At 38.9% G+C, this 19,558-nt stretch overlaps 1 non-coding gene across 1 annotated transcript; it reads left to right on the forward strand.

Annotated features, from left to right (window-relative positions):
* Positions 1-9,634: 9,634 nt before the first annotated feature.
* LOC148544919 (small nucleolar RNA R71) lies at positions 9,635-9,742 on the forward strand. Its single transcript, XR_015900903.1, has one exon. It is a non-coding gene; the product is annotated as a small nucleolar RNA R71 (small nucleolar RNA).
* The last annotated feature ends 9,816 nt before the right edge of the window (positions 9,743-19,558 follow it).

Raw genomic sequence — 19,558 nt, forward strand, 5'->3', positions numbered from 1 at the left:
CTTTCTATCTTATTTTACTCGAGGACGAGCAAACCTTTTAAGTTTGGTGTGGAAAAAGCTTTGCTTTTTGTTTTTTATAACCATTAATGACACCTAAGGCCAGAGAAACCTCTAGGAAGAGGAAAGGGAAGGCAGTTGCTTCCAACTCCAAGTCATGAGAGATGGAGAGATTCATCTCAAAAGGCCATCACTAGAAAGAGGATGGAGCAAACAAGAGAGCCCACTCATGGACCTCAACAAAGGCAAGGGAGAGATATAGAGGAGCTCAAGCACTCCATAGGATCTTCAAGAGGAAGAACTAGTCGCCATCACTAAGGTGGACCCGTTCTTTAATTTCCTTGTTCTTATTTTTCTGTTTTTTGTTTTTATGCTTTATGTTTTGACTATGTTTGTGTCTTCATTACATGATCATTAGTGTTTAGTGTCTATGTCTTAAAGCTATGAATGTTCCATGAATCTTTCACCTTTCTTAAATGAAAAATATTTTCTGAAAAAGAAAAAGAAGTACATGAATTTCGAATTCTATCTTGAAAATAGTTTAATTATTCTGATGTGGTGGCAATACTTTTTGTTTTCTGAATGAATGCTTGAACAGTGCATATTTTTTATAGTGAAGTTTATGAATGTTAAAATTGTTGGCTCCTGAAAGAACAATGAAAAAAGAGAAATGTTATTGATAATCTGAAAAATCATAAAATTGATTCTTGAAGCAAGAAAAAGCAGTGAAAAACACAAAGCTTGTGAAAAAAATGGCGAAAAAAATATAAAGTAAAAGAAAGAAAAAGAAAAAGCAAGCAGAAAAAGCCAATAACCCTTTAAACTAAAAGGCAAGGGTAAAAAGGATCCAAAGCTTTGAGCATTAATGGATAGGAGGGCCCAAAGGAATAAAATCCTAGCCTAAGCGGCTAAACCAAGCTGTCCCTGACCATGTGCTTGTGGCATGAAGGTGTCAAGTGAAAAGCTTGAGACTGAGCGATTAAAGTCATGGTCCAAAGCAAAAAGAGTGTGTTTAAGAGCTCTAGGCACCTCTAACTGGGGACTCTAGCAAAGCTGAGTCACAATCTGAAAAGGTTCACCCAGTTATGTGTCTGTGGCATTTATGTATCTAGTGGTAATACTAGAAAACAAAATGCTTAGGGTCACAGCCAAGACTCATAAAGTAGCTGAAAACAAAATGCTTAGGGTCATAGCCAAGACTCATAACACTATCTGAATTTCTGAACTTCAAAGGATAAAGTGAGATGCCAAAACTGTTCAGAAGCAAAAAGCTACTAGTCCCGCTCATCTAATTTAAACTAATCTTCATTGATATTTTTGAAATTTATTGTATATTCTCTTCTTTTTATCCTATTTTGTCTTTAGTTGCTTGGGGACAAGCAACAATTTAAGTTTGGTGTTGTGATGAGCGGATAATTTATACCATTTTCGGCATTGTTTTTAGGTAGTTTTTAGTATGTTTTAGTTACTTTTTATTATATTTTTATTAGTTTTTATTCAAAAATCACATTTTTGGACTTTACTATGAGTTTGTGTATTTTTCTGTAATTTCAGGTATTTTCTGGCTGAAATTGAGGGACCTGAGCAAAAATCTGATTCAGAGGCTGAGAAAGGACTGCAAATGCTGTTGGATTCTGACCCTCCTACACTCGAAGTGGATTTTCTGGAGCTACAGAAGCCCAATTGGTGCGCTCTCAATTGCGTTGGAAATTAGACATCTTGGGATTTCCAGAAATATATAATAGTCTACACTTTGTCCGATATTTGATGGCCCAAACTGGCATTAAACGCCAGCCAGAGACCCTTTTCTGGAGTAAAACGCCAGAACTGGCACCAAAACTAGAGTTAAACGCCCAAACTGGCACCCAAGCTGGCGTTTAACTCCAAGAATAGCCTATGCACATGAAAGCTTCAATGCTCAGCCTAAGCACACACCAAGTGGGCCCCGGAAGTGGATTTCTACACTATCTGCGCTTAGTTACTCATTTTCTGTAAACCTAAGTTACTAGTTTAGTATAAAAACTACTTTTAGAGATTCATTTTGGAACTCATGACATTTTACATTTCATATTGTATCTTTTACGGCATGAGTCTCTAAACTCCATAGGTGGGGGTGAGGAGCTCTGCTGTGTTTCAATGGATTAATACAATTACTACTATTTTCTATTCAATCATGCTTGATTCTATTCTAAGATACTCACTTGTACTTCAATATAGAGAATATGACGATCCGTGACACTCATCATTATTCTCAATTCTATGAACGCGTGCCTGACAACCACTCCCGTTCTATTTGAGCTCAACGTAGTCATTGGGCGACAGCTTGAGTGCGTATCTCTTGGGTCTTTGATCCACAGACCGAGTCCGTGAGATTAGAACCTTCGTGGTATAGGCTAGAACCAATTGGCAACATTTCTGGGATCCAAAAAGTCTAAACCTTGTTTGTGGTATTTCGAGTAGGATCTGGGAAGGGATGACTGTGACGAGCTTCAAACTCACGAATGTTGGGTGCAGTGACAGTGTTCAAAAGGATAGAGAGATCCTATTCCGACGCTAGTGAGAACGGACAGATGATTAGCCGTGCGGTAGCTGTACCTGGTATTTTTCATCCGAGACGAGAAATCCGACAGTTGATTAGCCGTGTAGACATCGTACCTGGTATTTTTCATCCGAGAGGATCATACAGCTTGCCATTGAAGGAAGCCATGTGTGTTTGGAGAATAAGACAGTAAGAAAGAAGAGATTCAGACGACAGAGCATCTCCAAAACCTCAACCTGTTCCTCATTACTGAATCACAAGTAACATTCAATTCATGCGATTTAATTTTCATAAACAAAATCAATTATATCATTTAAATCTCCTGACTAAGAATTGCAAGATAACCATAGCTTGCTTCAAGCCGACAATCTCCGTGGGATCGACCCTTACCCACGTAAGGTATTACTTGGACAACCCAGTGCACTTGTTGGTTAGTTGTGCGGAGTTGTGAAAAGTGTAATCATAATTTCGTGCACCACCTCACAGAGGAGGGGTAAGGTATATGGTGCAAAAAATTGTGATCTCAGGCAACGGCGCCAAAAACTCTATACGCACGTCTTAATAAATCGTTTTTCATTCACAACTTCAATACAACTAACCAGCAAGTGCACTGGGTCGTCCAAGTAATAAACCTTACGTGAGTAAGGGTCGATCCCACGGAGATTGTTGGTATGAAGCAAGCTATGGTCACCTTGTAAATCTCAGTCAGGCGGATATAAAATAGTTATGGAGTTTTCGAACATAAATAATAAATAGATAGAAAATAAGGATAGAAACACTTATGTATATCATTGGTGAGAATTTCAGATAAGTGTATAGAGATGCTTTCGTTCCTCTGAGCTCCTGCTTTCCTGCTGTCTTCATCCAATCAGTCCTACTCCTTTCCATGGCTGGCTTTATGTAAGGACATCACCGTTGTCTATGGCTACTTTTTATCCTTTCTGGAAAATGGTCCGATGCGCTGTCACTGCATGGCTAATCGTCTGGAGGCATCACCCTTGTCAATGGCTGCATCCCATCCTCTTGTGAAAATGGTCCCATTCTCGATCATACTGGAATAGGATTCACCCTCCTTTTGCGTCTGTCACTATGCCCAGCACTCGCGAGTTTGAAGTTCGTCACAGTCATTCAATCCCAGAATCCTACTCGGAATACCACAGACAAAGTTTAGACTTTCCGGATTCTCATGAATGCCGCCATCAATCTAGCTTATACCACGAAGATTCTGATTAAGAGATCCAAGAGATACTCATTCAATCTAAGGTAGAACGGAAGTGGTTGTCAGGCACGCGTTCATAGGGAATGATGATGATTATCACGTTCATCACATTCAGGTTGAAGTGCGAATGAATATCTTAGAAGCGGAATAAGTTGAATTGAATAGAAAAACAGTAGTACTTTGCATTAATCTTTGAGGAACAGCAGAGCTCCACACCTTAATCTATGGAGTGCAGAAACTCTACCGTATGAAAATACATAAGTGATAATGGTCCAGGCATGGCCGAATGGCCAGCCCCCATGAAAGTCTAAGATAGCATAAAACTGATCAAAGATGTCTAATACAATAGTAAAAAGTCCTATTTAAACTAAACTAGTTACTAGGGTTTACAGAAGTAAGTAAATGATGCATAAATCCACTTCCGAGGCCCACTTGGTGTGTGCTTGGGCTGAGCTTGAATGTTACACGTGTAGAGGTCAATCTTGGAGTTGAACGCCAGTTTGTAACGTATTTCTGGCGTTCAACTCTGGCTTGTGACGTGTTTCTGGCGTTTAACTCCAGACAGCAGCGTAGAACTGGCGTTCAACGCCCTTTTACGTCATCTAAACTCGGCCAAAGTATGAACTATTATATATTGCTGGAAAGCCCTGGATGTCGACTTTCCAACGCAATTGAAAGCGCGCCAGTTTGAGTTCTGTAGCTCCAGAAAATCCACTTTGAGTGCAGGGAGGTCAGAATCCAACAGCATCAACAGTCCTTCTTCAACCTCTGAATCTGATTTTTGCTCAAGTCCCTCAATTTCAGCCAGAAAATACCTGAAATCATAGAAAAACACAAAAACTCATAGTAAAGTCCATAAATGTGAATTTAACATAAAAACTAATGAAAACATCCCTAAAAGTAACCAGATTCTACTAAAAACATACTAAAAACAATGCCAAAAACAGTAAAAATTATCCGCTCATCACAACACTAAACTTAAATTGTTGCTTGTCCCCAAGCAACTGAAAATCAAATAGGATAAAAGGAAGAGAATATACTATAAATTCCAAACTATCAATGAAACATAGCTCCAATCAGATGAGCAGGATTTGTAGCTTTTTGCCTCTTGAATAGTTTTGGCATCTCACTTTATCCATTGAAGTTCAGAATGATTGGCATCTATAGGAACTCAGAGTTCAGATAGTGTTATTGATTCTCCTAGTTCAGTATGATGATTCTTGAACACAACTATTTTATGAGTCTTGACCGTGGCCCTAAGCACTTTGTTTTCCAGTATTACCACCGGATACATAAATGCCACAGACACATAATTGGGTGAACCTTTTCAGATTGTGACTCAGCTTTGCTAAAGTCCCCAATTAGAGGTGTCCAGGGTTCTTAAGCACACTCTTCTTTTGCTTTGGACCTTGACTTTAACCGCTCAGTCTCAAGTTTTCACTTGACACCTTCACGCCACAAGCACATGGTTAGGGACAGCTTGGTTTAGCCGCTTAGGCCAGGATTTTATTCTTTTAGGTCCTCCTATCCACTGATGCTCAAAGCCTTGGGATCCTTTTTATTTACCCTTGCCTTTTGGTTTTAAGGGTTATTGGCTTTTTGCTCTTGCCTCTTGGTTTTAAGAGCTTTTGGCTTTTTCTGCTTGCTTTTTCTTTTTATTTATTTTTTTTCGCCTATTTTTTTTCTTTTTTTTTTTCTGCAAGCTTTGTTCTTTGCTGCTTTTTCTTGCTTCAAGAATCATTTTTATGATTTTTCAGATTATCAAATAACATGTCTCCTTATCATCATTCTTTAAGAGCCAACATATTTAACATTCTTAAACAACAACTTCAAAAGACATATGCATTGTTCAAGCATTCATTCAGAAAACAAAAAGCATTGTCACCACATCAATATAATTAAACTAAGTTCAAGGATAAATTCGAAACTCATGTACTTCTTGTTCTTTTGAATTAAAACAGTTTTCATTTAAGAGAGGTGATGGATTCATAGGACATTCATAACTTTAAGACAAAGTTACTAAATACTAATGATCATGTAATGAAGACACAAACATGGATAAGCACTTAACATAGAGAAAACGAAAAACAGAGAATGTAAGAACAAGGAATGAGTCCACCTTAGTGATGATGGCGTTTCCTTCTTGAGGAACCAATGATGTCCTTGAGCTCTTCTATGTCTCTTCCTTGTCTTTGTTGCTCCTCCCTCATTGCTTTTTGATCTTCTCTTATTTCATGAAGGATGATGGAGTGCTCTTGATGTTCCACCCTTAATTTTCCCATGTTGGAACTTAATTCTCCTAGGAAGGTGTTGATTTGCTCCTAATAGTTTTGTGGAGGAAAATGCATTTGAGGCATCTCCGGGATCTCATGGTGATGAGCTTCATGCATTTCTTGAGATCCATGAATGGGCTCTCTTGCTTGCTCCATCCTTTTCTTAGTGATGGGCTTCTCTTCCTTAATGGGAATGTATCCTTCTATGAAAGCTCCAGATGAGTAACATAGATGGCAAATAAGATGAGGAAAAGCTAGCCTTGCCCCAGGAGAGGGCTTTTTGGCTATTTTGTAGAATTCAAGGGAGATGACTTCATGAACTTCTACTTCCTCTCCAATCATGATGCTATGAATCATGATGGCCCGATCCACAGTAACTTCAGATCGGTTGCTAGTGGGGATGATGGAGCGTTGGATGAACTCCAACCATCCTCTAGCCACAGGCTTGAGGTCCAGTCTTCTTAATTGAACCTGCTTGCCTTTGGAGTCAATCTTCCATTGAGCTCCTTCCACACATATGTCCATGAGGACTTGGTCCAACCTTTGATTAAAGTTGACCCTTCTAGTGTAGGGGCGTGCATCTCCTTGCATCATAGGCAAGTTAAACGCCAACCTCACATTTTCCGGACTAAAATCTAAGTATTTCTCCCGAACCATTGTAATATAATTCTTTGGTTTTAGGTTCTTACTTTGATCATGGTTCCTAGTGATCCATGCATTGGCATAGAACTCTTGAACCATTAGGATGCCGACTTGTTGGATGGGGTTTGTTAGAACTTCCCAACCTCTTCTTTGGATTTCATGTTGGATCTCCGGATACTCATTCTTCTTGAGCTTGAAAGGGACCTCGGGGATCACCTTCTTCTTAACCACAACATCATAGAAGTGGTCTTGATGAGCTTTGGAGATGAATCTTTCCATCTCCCATGACTCGGAGGTGGAAGCTTTTGTCTTCCCTTTCCCTTTTCTAGAGGATTCTCCGGTCTTGGGTGCCATCAATGGTAATGGAAAAACAAAAAGCTTATGCTTTTACCACACCAAACTTAGAATTTTGCTCACCTTCGAGCAAGAGAAGAAAGAATAGATGAAGAAGAAGAGAGGGTTGTGTTGTGTGAAAATGAGGAAGAATGGAGGGCTATATATAGGGAAGGGATGGGGGTAATTTCGGCCATATAGGGTGGTTTTGGGTGGAAAATTGATTTTGAATTTTGAAGGCAGGTGGGGTTTATGAGGTAGGTTTATGGGGAAGAGTGGATAGATGTGAGTGGTGAAGTGGTGATAGGGAAGAGAGATTGAGGTGATTGGTGAAGAGTTTTGGGGAAGAGTGTTTATGGGATTATGTGAAAGAGGGGTGAGAAGAAGTGAGTGGAGGTAGGTGGGGATCCTGTGGGGTCCACAGATCCTGAGGTGATCCTGTGGGGTCCACAGATCCTGAGGTGTTCAAGGATTTACAACCTTGCACCAAATTAGGCATGCAAAATGCCCTTGCACACAACTCTGGGCGTTCAGCGCTAGATTGGTGCTTGTTCTGGGCATTGAACGCCCATTTGTTGCCCATTTCTGGCGTTGAACGCCAGAACCATGCTTGTTTTGGGCGTTCAGCGCCAGCTCTTCTCCAGGGTGCAATTCTGGCGTTCAAATGCCCAGATACTGCCCATTTTGGGCGTTCAGCGCCAAAACCATGCTCTGTTCTGGCGTTGAATGCCAGCCAGATGCTTCTTACTGGCGTTTAAACGCCAGTAAGGTCTTCCTTCAGGGTGTGATTTTTCTTCTGCTATTTTTGATTCCGTTTTTAATTTTTATATTTATTTTGTGACTCCACATGATCATGAACCTAATAAAACATGAAAGAACAAGAAAAATAAAATTAGATAAATAAAAATTGGGTTGCCTCCCAACAAGCGCTTCTTTAATGTCAATAGCTTGACAGTGGGCTCTCATGGAGCCTCACAGATGTTCAGAGCATTGTTGAGACTTCCCAACACCAAACTTAGAGTTTGGATATGGGAGTTCAACACCAAACTTAGAGTTTGACTGTGGGGGCTCTGGTTAACTCTGTTTTGAGAGAAGCTTATTGTGCCTCTTTTCCATGTTTACAGAAGGGTAACCTTAAGTTGTAAACACAAGGGAGTCCTCATTCAATTGAAGGACTAATTCACCTCTGTCAACATCAATCACAACTCTTGTTGTGGCTAGGAAAGGTCTTCCAAGGATGATGGATTCATCCTCATCCTTCCCAGTACCAAGGATTATGAAATCAGCAGGGATGTAAAGGCCTTCAACCTTTACTAACACGTCCTCTACTTGTCCATAAGCCTGTTTTCTTGAATTGTCTGCCATCTCTAATGAGATTTTAGTAGCTTGCACCCCAAAGATTCCCAGTTTCTCTATTACAGAGAGGGGCATGAGGTTTATCCCTGAACCAAGGTCACACAGAGCCTTTTCAAAGATCATGTTGCCTATGGTACAAGGTATTACGAACTTTCCAGGATCCTGTTTCTTCTGAGGCAATGTCAGTTGATCCAGATCACTTAGTTCATTGGTGAACAACGGAGGTTCATCTTCCCAAGTCTCAATACCAAATAATTTGGCATTCAGCTTCATGATTGCACCAAGGTACTAGGTAACTTGCTCTTCAGTAACATCCTCATTCTCTTCAGAAGATGAATACTCGTCAGAGCTCATGAAGGGCATAAGGAGGTTCAATGGAATCTCTATGGTCTCTAGATGAGTCTCAGATTCCTTTGGTTCCTCAAAGGGAAACTCCTTATTGATCACTAGACGTCCTAGGAGGTCTTCCTCACTGGGATTTACGTCCTCCCCTTCCTCTCCAGGTTCGGCCGTGTTGACTATGTCAATGGCCTTGCACTCTCCTTTTGGATTTTCTTCTGTATTGCTTGGGAGAGTACTACGAGGGATTTCAGTTATCCTTTTACTCAGCTGGCCCACTTGTGCCTCCAAATTTCTAATGGAGGACCTTGTTTCATTCATGAAACTTACAGTGGCCTTAGATAGATCAGAGACTAAGTTTGCTAAATTAGAGGTATTTTGTTCAGAGTTCTCTATCTGTTGCTGAGTGGATGATGGAGAAGGTTTACTATTGTTAAACCTATTTCTTCCACCATTATTAAAGCCTTGTTGAGGCTTTTGTTGATCCTTCCATGAGAGATTTGGGTGATTTCTCCATGAGGGGTTATAGGTGTTTCCATAAGGTTCACCCATGTAATTCACCTCTGCTATTGCAGGGTTTTCAGGATCATAAGCTTCTTCTTCAGAAGATGCCTTTTGAGTACTGTTGGATGCAGCTTGCATTCCATTCAGACTCTGAGAAATCATATTGACTTGCTGAGTCAATATTTTATTCTGAGCCAATATGGCATTCAAAGTATCAATTTCAAGAACTCCCTTCTTTATAGGCGTCCCATTACTCACAGGATTTCTCTCAGAAGTGTACATGAACTCGTTATTAGCAACCATGTCAATGAGTTCTTGAGCTTCTGCAGGCATTTTCTTTAGGTGAATGGATCCACCTGCAGAAGTATCTAATGACATTTTAGCCAATTCAGATAGACCATCATAGAATATATCCAGGATGGTCCATTCTGAAAGCATGTCAGAAGGACACTTTTTGGTTAGTTCTTTGTATCTCTCCCTAGCTTCATAGAGGGATTCACCTTCTTTCTGTCTGAAGGTTTGAACATCCACTCTAAGCTTACTCAGCTTTTGAGGAGGAAAGAACTTGGCTAAGAAAGCCTTGACCAGCTTATCCCAAGAGTTCAGGCTATCTTTGGGTTGAGAGTCCAACCATACTCTAGCTCTGTCTCTTACAGCAAAAGGGAAAAGCATGAGCTTGTAGACTTCAGGATCTACTCCATTAGTCTTAACAGTATCACATATCTGCAAGAATTCAGTTAAGAACTGAAAAGGATCTTCAGATGGAAGTCCATGAAACTTGCAGTTCTGCTGCATCAGAGAAACTAATTGAGGTTTAAGCTCAAAATTGTTTGCTCCAATGGCAGGAATGGAGATGCTTCTTCCATGTAAATTGAAATTAGGTGCAGTAAAGTCACCAAGCATCCTCCTTGCATTATTATTATTTTCGGCTGCCATCTCCTCTTCTTGTTCAAAAATTTCTGAAAGGTGCTTGCTGGATTGTTGTAATTTAGCTTCTCTTAGTTTCCTCTTCAGAGTCCTTTCAGGTTCTGGATCTGCTTCAACAAGAATGTTCTTGTCCTTGCTCCTGCTCATATGAAAAAGAGGGACAGAAAAATAATAATAATAGGGGTCCTTTTTACCACAGTATAGAGGTCCCTATGTGAGTAGAAGAGAAGAAGAAGAAAAAATTTGAACACAGATGGAAGAGGGGGTTCGAATTTGGGTGAGATGAAGTGTTAGTAGATGAATAAATAAATAGAAGGAGATAAGAGAGAGAGAGAATTTTCGAAAATAATTTTTGAAAAAGAGTTAGTGATTTTCGAAAATAGTTTTTGAAAAAGGTTAGTAATTTTCGAGAATTAAAATAAAAAATTAAAATAATTAGTTAATTAAAAAGAAATTTTGAAAAAGAGGGAAGATATTTTCGAAAATTAGAGAGAGAGGGAGTTAGTTAGGTAGTTTTGAAAAAGATAAGAAACAAACAAAAAGTTAGTTAGTTGAAACAAATTTGAAAATCAATTTTGAAAAGATAAGACGATAAGAAGTTAGAAAGGATATTTTAAAATCAAATTTTGAAAAAGATAAGATAAGGAGATATTTTTGAAAAGATATGATTGAAATTAGTTTTGAAAAAGATTTGATTTTTAAAATCACAATTAATGACTTGATTCACAAGAAATCACAAGATATGATTCTAGAACTCAAAGTTTGAATCTTTCTTAACAAGCAAGTAACAAACTTGAAATTTTTGAATCAAAACATTAATTGATGATGTTATTTTCGAAAATTAGGAGATAAAGATAAGAAAAATGAAAAATATTTGATTTTTGAAAAAGATAAGATTTTTTAAATTGAAAATTTGATTTGACTCATAAAAACAACTAGATTTTAAAAAGTTTTGAAAAAGTCAACTCAAATTTTCAAAATTTATGAGTGAAAAAGGGAAAGATATTTTTTTTTATTTTTGAATTTTTAATGATGAGAGGGAAAAACATGAAAAAGACTCAATGCATGAAAATTTTGGATCAAAACAATGAATGCATGCAAGAATGCTATGAATGTCAAGATGAACACCAAGAACACTTTGAATGTCAAGATGAACATCAAGAACTTATTTTTGAAAAATTTTTAATGCAAAGAAAATATGCAAGACACCAAACTTAAAAATTTTTCATGTATAGACACTATGAATGCAAGAATGCATATGAAAAACAAGAAAAGACACAAAACATGAAAACATCAAGATCAAACAAGAAGACTTACCAAGAACAACTTGAAGATCATGAAGAACACTATGAATGCATGAATTTTTCGAAAAATGCAAGATGAATATGCAATTGACACCAAACTTTCAACTTGACTCAAGACTCAAACAAGAAACATGAAATATTTTTTATTTTTATGATTTTTTTTATTTTTTTTGGATTTTTGTATATTTTTTTCGAAAAAACATATAGGAAAAAGAAAATAAGGATTTCAAAATTTTTTAATATGAATTCCAGGAATCTTGTATTCTTAGTCTAAAGCTCCAATCCGAGGGTTAGGCATGGCTTAATAGCCAGCCAAGCTTTAGTATGTAACTCAGACATGCCACGGCTGACATTCCAATTAACTTGCCTCTATGCTGATGGTTGGAAGCCCCTATCCAAAAGAATTAGACATGGCTTTACAGCCAGCCAGGCTTCAACATGCTTCATGAAACTCTAGAATTCATTCTTAAAAATTCTGAAGAAAAATATATTTTTGAAAAGATTTTTTTTTTTTGAAAAAAGATGAGAAATTTTTGAAAGGTTTTTGAAAAATTTTTGAAAATAAAACAAAAAAGAAAATTACCTAATCTGAGCAACAAGATGAACCGTCAGTTGTTCAAACTCGAACAATCCCCGGAAACGGCACCAAAAACTTGGTGCACGAAATTGTGATCTCAGGCAACGGCGCCAAAAACTCTGTACGCATATCTTAATAAATCGTTTTTCATTCACAACTTCGATACAACTAACCAGCAAGTGCACTGGGTCGTCCAAGTAATAAACCTTACGTGAGTAAGGGTCGATCCCACGGAGATTGTTGGTATGAAGCAAGCTATAGTCACCTTGTAAATATCAGTCAGGTGGATATAAAATAGTTATGGAGTTTTCGAACATAAATAATAAATAGATAGAAAATAAGGATAGAAACACTTATGTATATCATTGGTGAGAATTTCAGATAAGTGTATAGAGATGCTTTCGTTCCTCTGAGCTCCTGCTTTCCTACTGTCTTCATCCAATCAGTCCTACTCCTTTCCATGGTCCGATGCGCTGTCACTGCATGGCTAATCGTCTGGAGGCATCACCCTTGTCAATGGCTGCATCCCATCCTCTTGTGAAAATGGTCCAAATGCTCTGTCACAGCACGGTTAATCATCTGAGGTTCTCGATCATACTGGAATAGGATTTACCCTCCTTTTGTGTCTGTCACTATGCCCAGCACTCGCGAGTTTGAAGTTCGTCACAGTCATTCAATCCCAGAATCCTATTCGGAATACTATAGACAAGGTTTAGACTTTCCGGATTCTCATGAATGCCGCCATCAATCTAGCTTATACCACGAAGATTCTGATTAAGAGATCCAAGAGATACTCATTCAATCTAAGGTAGAACGGAAGTGGTTGTCAGGCACGCGTTCATAGGGAATGATGATGATTGTCACGTTCATCACATTCAGGTTGAAGTGTGAATGAATATCTTAGAAGCGGAATAAGTTGAATTGAATAGAAAAATAGTAGTACTTTGCATTAATCTCTGAGGAACAACAGAGCTCCACACCTTAATCTATGGAGTGCAGAAACTCTACCGTATGAAAATACATAAGTGAAAATGGTCCAGGCATGGCCGAATGGTCAGCCCCCATGAAAGTCTAAGATAGCATAAAACTGATCAAAGATGTCTAATACAATAGTAAAAAGTCCTATTTATACTAAACTAGTTACTAGGGTTTACCGAAGTAAGTAATTGATGCATAAATCCTCTTCCGGGGCCCACTTGGTGTGTGCTTGGGCTGAGCTTGAATGTTACACGTGTAGAGGTCAATCTTGGAGTTGAACGCCAGTTTGTAACGTATTTCTGGCGTTCAACTCTGGCTTGTGACGTGTTTCTGGCGTTTAACTCCAGACAGCAGCGTAGAACTGGCGTTCAACGCCCTTTTACGTCATCTAAACTCGGCCAAAGTATGGACTATTATATATTGCTGGAAAGCCCTGGATGTTTACTTTCCAACGCAATTGGAAGCGCGCCATTTTGAGTTCTGTAGCTCCAGAAAATCCACTTTGAGTGCAGGGAGGTTAGAATCCAACAACATCAGCAGTCCTTCTTCAACCTCTGAATCTGATTTTTGCTCAAGACCCTTAATTTCAGCCAGAAAATAGCTGAAATCACAGAAAAACATACAAACTCATAGTAAAGTCCAGAAATGTGAATTTAACATAAAAAATAATGAAAACATCCCTAAAAGTAACCAGATTCTACTAAAAACATACTAAAAACAATGCCAAAAAGCGTATAAATTATCCGCTCATCAGTATACCAGTAAAAACATCTATCTTTGCTGGATCAATAGATATACCAGTATTAGAAACAACATGTCCTAGAACAATACCTTGTTTTACCATAAAATGACATTTTTCAAAATTAAGCATAAGATTTGAACTAGTACATCTTTCTAATACTCTAGCTAGACTATCCAAACAAAGGTCAAAGGAATCACCATAGACACTAAAGTCATCCATAAAAACTTCCATACAATGCTCAAGAAGATCTGTGAAGATACTCATCATGCATCTTTGAAACATAGCGGGTGCATTACATAAGCCAAAAGGCATTCTCTTATTTGCATACGTTCCAATGGGGTATGTAAAAGTTGTTTTCTCTTGATCTTATGGAGCAATATGAATTTGAAAATAACCAGTGCAACCATCTAGAAAACAGTAGTGTGATTTACCTAACAGGCGATCAAGCATTTGATCGATGAAAGGTAGCGGGTAGTGATCCTTGCGAGTGGCCTGGTTCAGATGCCTATAGTCTATGCACACCCTCCAGGAATTCTGCACTCTTGTAGCCATGAGTTCCCCATGCAAATTCTTCACTGTTGTGACCCAGACTTCTTCGGAGCCACCTGTACTGGGCTAACCCATTCACTATCTGAGATTGGTGGGGTTCAACCGCCTTTGAGGTTGATGGATAGGCCTTGCTCCCTCCTCTAGAAATATGCGGTGCTCGGAGACTTGGGTGCTTATACCTACTATGTCCGCCAAACTCCACCCAATAGCTTTCTTGTGTCTTCTAAGCACACTAAGCAAACGCTCCTCTTGTTGGGAAGTGAGTTCCTTTGTAATAATCACAGGGAGCTATTGATTGTCCTCAAGATAAGCATACTTCAGGTGAGGTGGAAAGGGCTTCAACTCCATTTTCAGCTTCTGGCTTGGCACTTGATCATCCGGAGCCATTGGAGGTATCAAGGTGTCTTCAGTATGCTCATATGGTTTCCCCACACTTACACCTTGCTCCATGTTCTTCTCTTCTACTGCCTCTTGGTGAACTTCAACCATAGTCTCATCAATAATGTCACACTGGAAGATGGAGTGGTCTTCCGGTGGGTGCTTCATAGCTTTATCTAGGTTGAAGCTCACTGATCTTCCATCTATCTCAAATGAATATGTACCCGAGAAGGCATCCAATTTAAACCACGAAGTCTTCGAAAATGGCCTTCCAAGCAAGATGGACGAAGGTCTTCCTGAGTCATTAGGGGGCATCTCTAAAATATAGAAGTCAATAGGGAACGTCAACACCTTAATGATCACCAGGATGTCTTCCGCAATGCCAACCACTGAAATTATGCTTTTATCTACCAAAATAAAACATGCTACCGACTTTTTTAAGGGTGGGAGCCTCAAATCATCATATACAGATAATGGCATAATACTAACACATGCACCTAAATCACACATGCAGTCAACAAATTGCATACCCCCTATAGTACAAGTCACCATACAAGGACCGGGATCACCACATTTCTCCGGTATAGCACCCATTAAAGCAGAAATAGAGCTACCTAAAGGAATAGTTTCTAAATCATGTATCTTATCTTTATTCATGCACAAATCTTTTAGAAACTTAGCGTACTTAGGAACCTAGCGAATAGCATAAAAAAGGGGAATATTTACCTCAACCTTTTTGAAGATCTCCACCATCTTGGGATCTAGCTCCACTTGCTTCTTAGTCTTCATAGCAAGGTGTGGAAAAGGAATGGGAATGGCTTCTCTCACAACATCATATTCCTTACATACTCCATTCCTTAGTTGAGTGACTTCTTCTTCAACCGCATCCTGTACCTCATCCTTTTCTTCAACATCTTCTACCTCAACATTGTCTTCAACTTGCATGTCTTCTCTTGAGCTTGGCTCCTCGGGACTCCTCTCTTGAAATGTAGTGCCGGACCTCAAAGTGATGGCATTAATTCCACCTTTGGAGTTGGGTAAAGTTTGAGAGGGAAGTGCACCAAAGCTTGAAGGTTGATTGTTGGAGGTAGAAGGTGGTTCCATACGGGTTATAAGGGCTTGAAGAGTGGGGGTAAGACCGGTGAGGCTAGAGGTAAGTGAATTTTAAAGCTCTTTTTGTCCTTAAAGGATAGAACGGAGTGTTTCATCTTGGTTGGAGGAAGAAGAAGAGTAGGTAATTTGAGGGGCTTGTGGTTGGTTGTGTTGAGGTGCTTGAGCTTGCCTTTAGTGAGGTGTCCAGTAACTTTGGCCTTGGTTCTGCTATTGGCATGGAGGGTTTTATTGATACCGGTTTTGTTGATAGTTGTTGTTCCACTTTTGATTTCCACCATTGTCTCTACCTCTTTGGTTGTAGTTGTCCCTCCATCCTTGGTTGGAATTGTCTCTCCATCCTTGGATGGGATTGTCTCTTCATCCTTGGTTGGAATTGTCTTGCCAACCTTGATTGTAGTTACCACCTTGGTTATAATTACTGCCTTGTTGATAGTACCCTTGATTCCAATGGTTGTAATAAACATTAGTAGCCACCAAGGTGGTCTTCTTGAAGTTGTGGACATTCATCAGTGTAGTGAGAATAGCAAGTGCATATTCCACACACTCTCTGAGGGACCAACAATTGACAATGTTATTGTGGAGGAGGCTGAGGTTGTTGTTAATTGAGCTGGAGTTGCTTCAGTATATTAGTCATCTCTCCCAGAGTCTTCGTGAGAGCAACGGTCTCACTACTAGAGGAAACTTCTATAATAGCCTTGGAATGATTATTCCTTTGCCTTGCATTCCGAGTAGACTCAGCTAGATTGGTGATCAGTTGCCACGCTTCTGTCGCCATCTTATACTTCGTCAGAGAGCCATTACTTGTAACATCTAACATGGTCTTGTCTTGAGGCTTCATGCCTTGGCAGAAATAGCTAATCAACACCAACTAGTCAATCTTGTGATGGGGACATGAGTCAAGGAGATTCCTGAAGCATTCCCAATACTCGTAGAGAGTCTCTGATTCGCCTTGGATGATGCAGGAAATTTCCTTCCTCAGTCTATCTGTAACTTCTGCTGTAAAGAACTTGTCCAGAAATTCCCTTCTGAGCAAGTCCCAATTAGTAACAACAGCTTCTGGTTGAGTGTAGAACCACTCCTTTGCCTTTTCCTCAAGAGAAAATGGGAAGGCATATAGCCAAACAGTAGCCTCATCCGCACCATGCCGCCTAGTAGTTGAGCAAGCTGTCTGAAAATCTCTAAGGTGCCTGATAGGCTCTTGAGCAGGTAGGCCATGAAACTTAGGCAGTAGATTAATCAAAGCGGTCTTCAGTTCAAAATCTGTAGCCAAATTCAGATGACGCACTTGATATGGTTGCAATGTAAAGTCCGGAGCTCCTGCTTCTTGGAGAGTAATCCTTCTAGGCTCCGTCATAGTACCTGCACTTAAATCAACAGAAGAGGCGTCAATAGAATCAGTAGAAGAGGGACTAGTTTCTTCCTCAAATGACGCTTCAGACTCAACCTCAGATAAAACTAGGGAATTGGTCAAAACCCCTTCACCACCCTCAGAGGTTAACCGACGCCAAGCTCGCCTAATACGTGAAATAGTTTTTTCAATTTCAGAATCAAACGCGGCTAAGCTCGGATCCGGTAATGAACGTGTCATTCAATGAAAGAAACATAGAGCTCATGGTAATAAAATATATTAAAAAATTAAATAATAAAATGACTAATAAACAAAAACACACAAATAAAATAATAAAAATAATGCAAATATGTAAATATAAAAATATTTACACCAACCAATAATTTAGCACATTGTTGCAACTCCCCGGCAATGGCGCCAAAAATTGATGGGTGAAAAAATGCCGGTTAAGAATTTCTAATAAAAGCAACGTTGTCAGTACAGTCTTAACCGATGAAATTTCCACTATCAATTTAGTTTATGTCACAATCAAGATTAAATAACTAGGAGTAGAATTCCCAGGTCGTTTCCCAAAGAGTTGACACAGCGGTGTAAATTATTGATCAGGAATTTTTTGAGTATTTTTAAGGTTGAGAACGGAAAAATTAATTAAATAGAAATTAAAGCAATGTATTTTACAAGAGGTGTTGTGTATTTGAAATCAAAGGCCTTGGCTAGGAGAAGATTAATTGGATTTTCTATCTTTGTTGACCTTCCCAGGTATAATAGTAAAAGGTTGTTGCTTCCACTTAGTGATCCTCTAACTAATAAAGGAAAGTCATGTAGGTGACACTAACTCTGATTCAAAAGTCCTAATCACTTCACAGGGAAGGATTAGAGTTAGTGAAAATTGAGTTAGCCAGCAATTTTCAATTACAGATTAATACTTGAGTATTCCAACTCAAGAGTTTCCAATTAATCAACTCCAAAGCCAAGTTGGGAGCTCTACTCCATTAACATAAATGCCATTTTCACAAACATGTAAAGGGAGTAGATAAGAGACATGGTAAATAAAATTAAATTAATAAAAGCAAATTTGGAGCTGATAATTAATTGAAAGAGATCAAATAAGTAATGGAATTAAATATAAAAATAGTTCATTGCAGTAATAAATTCAAAATTAACAATATCCAAATATGATCACAAGCAATTAAATGGAAAACAAAGGAGTAGAGTGATAGAAAGGCAAACTATAACGATGAAGACTTCAATCGAAGGTAGTATCAGCTCTCTCAATATCTAATTCCAAGAAAAAACTACGAAATCTAAGAACCCTAGGAGAAGTGGTGTTTTCTCTCTCTAAAATTCAAAAAATAAAAACTAAAACTAATCGAAAGTGAATGTGTGTTGAGTCTCAGCTTGCCCCCTGCCTCTAGTCTGTGTTTTGGGCTGAAAAATGGGTCTAAAACAGCCTAGAAATCGCCCCCAGTATTTTTTGTAATTGCAGCATGTGACGCTTGTCACGCGTACGTGTTGCTGTATGATGTGCCAATACACGTGCACGCGTCAGCCATGCGTGCGCGTCGATCCTCGCTGCTCAGCTCCTTAGTTTCTTGTGTTCCTTCCACTTTTGCATGCTTCCTTTCCATCCTCTAAGCCATTTCTACCCTATAAAACCTGAAAACACTTAACACACAGATCACGGCATCGAATGGTAATAAAGGAGAATTAAAAATTAGTAATTTAAAGGCTTAGGAAGCAAGTTTTCAATCATGGAACAAAATTAGGAAGGATTTGTAAAACTATGTAGTTTGTATGAATAAGAGTGCGAAGAACTGATAAAATCCACTCAATTTAGCACAAGATAAACCATAAAATAGTGGTTTATTAAAGGCGTTGATCACATACAGCCTGCCATAGAAGAAATCATTCATAGTTGGAGTAGACAGTGAAACCGAATTGATCCAGAAGAACAAAGCATCTCCAAGCCTTAACCATCTTCTTATCATTGCTTTCACCATCAATTGAGTAACGTTTTCTTTATTTTCCTTTTATATGTTTTAAACAATCAACCAACCTTTCTATCCGCCTGACGAAGATCTACAAGATAACCATACCTTACTTCAAATCACAATCCTCATGGGATCGACCCTGACTCGCTCAGGTATTACTTGGATGACCCAGTGCACTTGTTGGTTTAGTTTTGCAAAGTGTAATTCTGTGCACCAATAACCACAAGGAGGTCTACCGTAGCCATTGGTATGCCTCATGGTATGGTTCTTTCTCATAGTACATTGGAGGAGGTTGTTGCCATGAAGGTTGTCCATAAGCTTGAGGCTCCTCCCACCTTTGATTGTTCCATCCTTGATGCATATCCTCATTGTAATTCCCATTTTCTACAACATATTTAGAACCAAACTCATAGCCAAAGTGGTGAGAATTCATAGTAGTAAGAGAAAAC

Source organism: Arachis ipaensis, chromosome B9 (assembly GCF_059453495.1).
Source record: "Arachis ipaensis isolate K30076 ecotype BB chromosome B9, ASM5945349v1, whole genome shotgun sequence".
In the NCBI taxonomy this organism is placed as follows: Eukaryota; Viridiplantae; Streptophyta; class Magnoliopsida; order Fabales; family Fabaceae; genus Arachis; species Arachis ipaensis.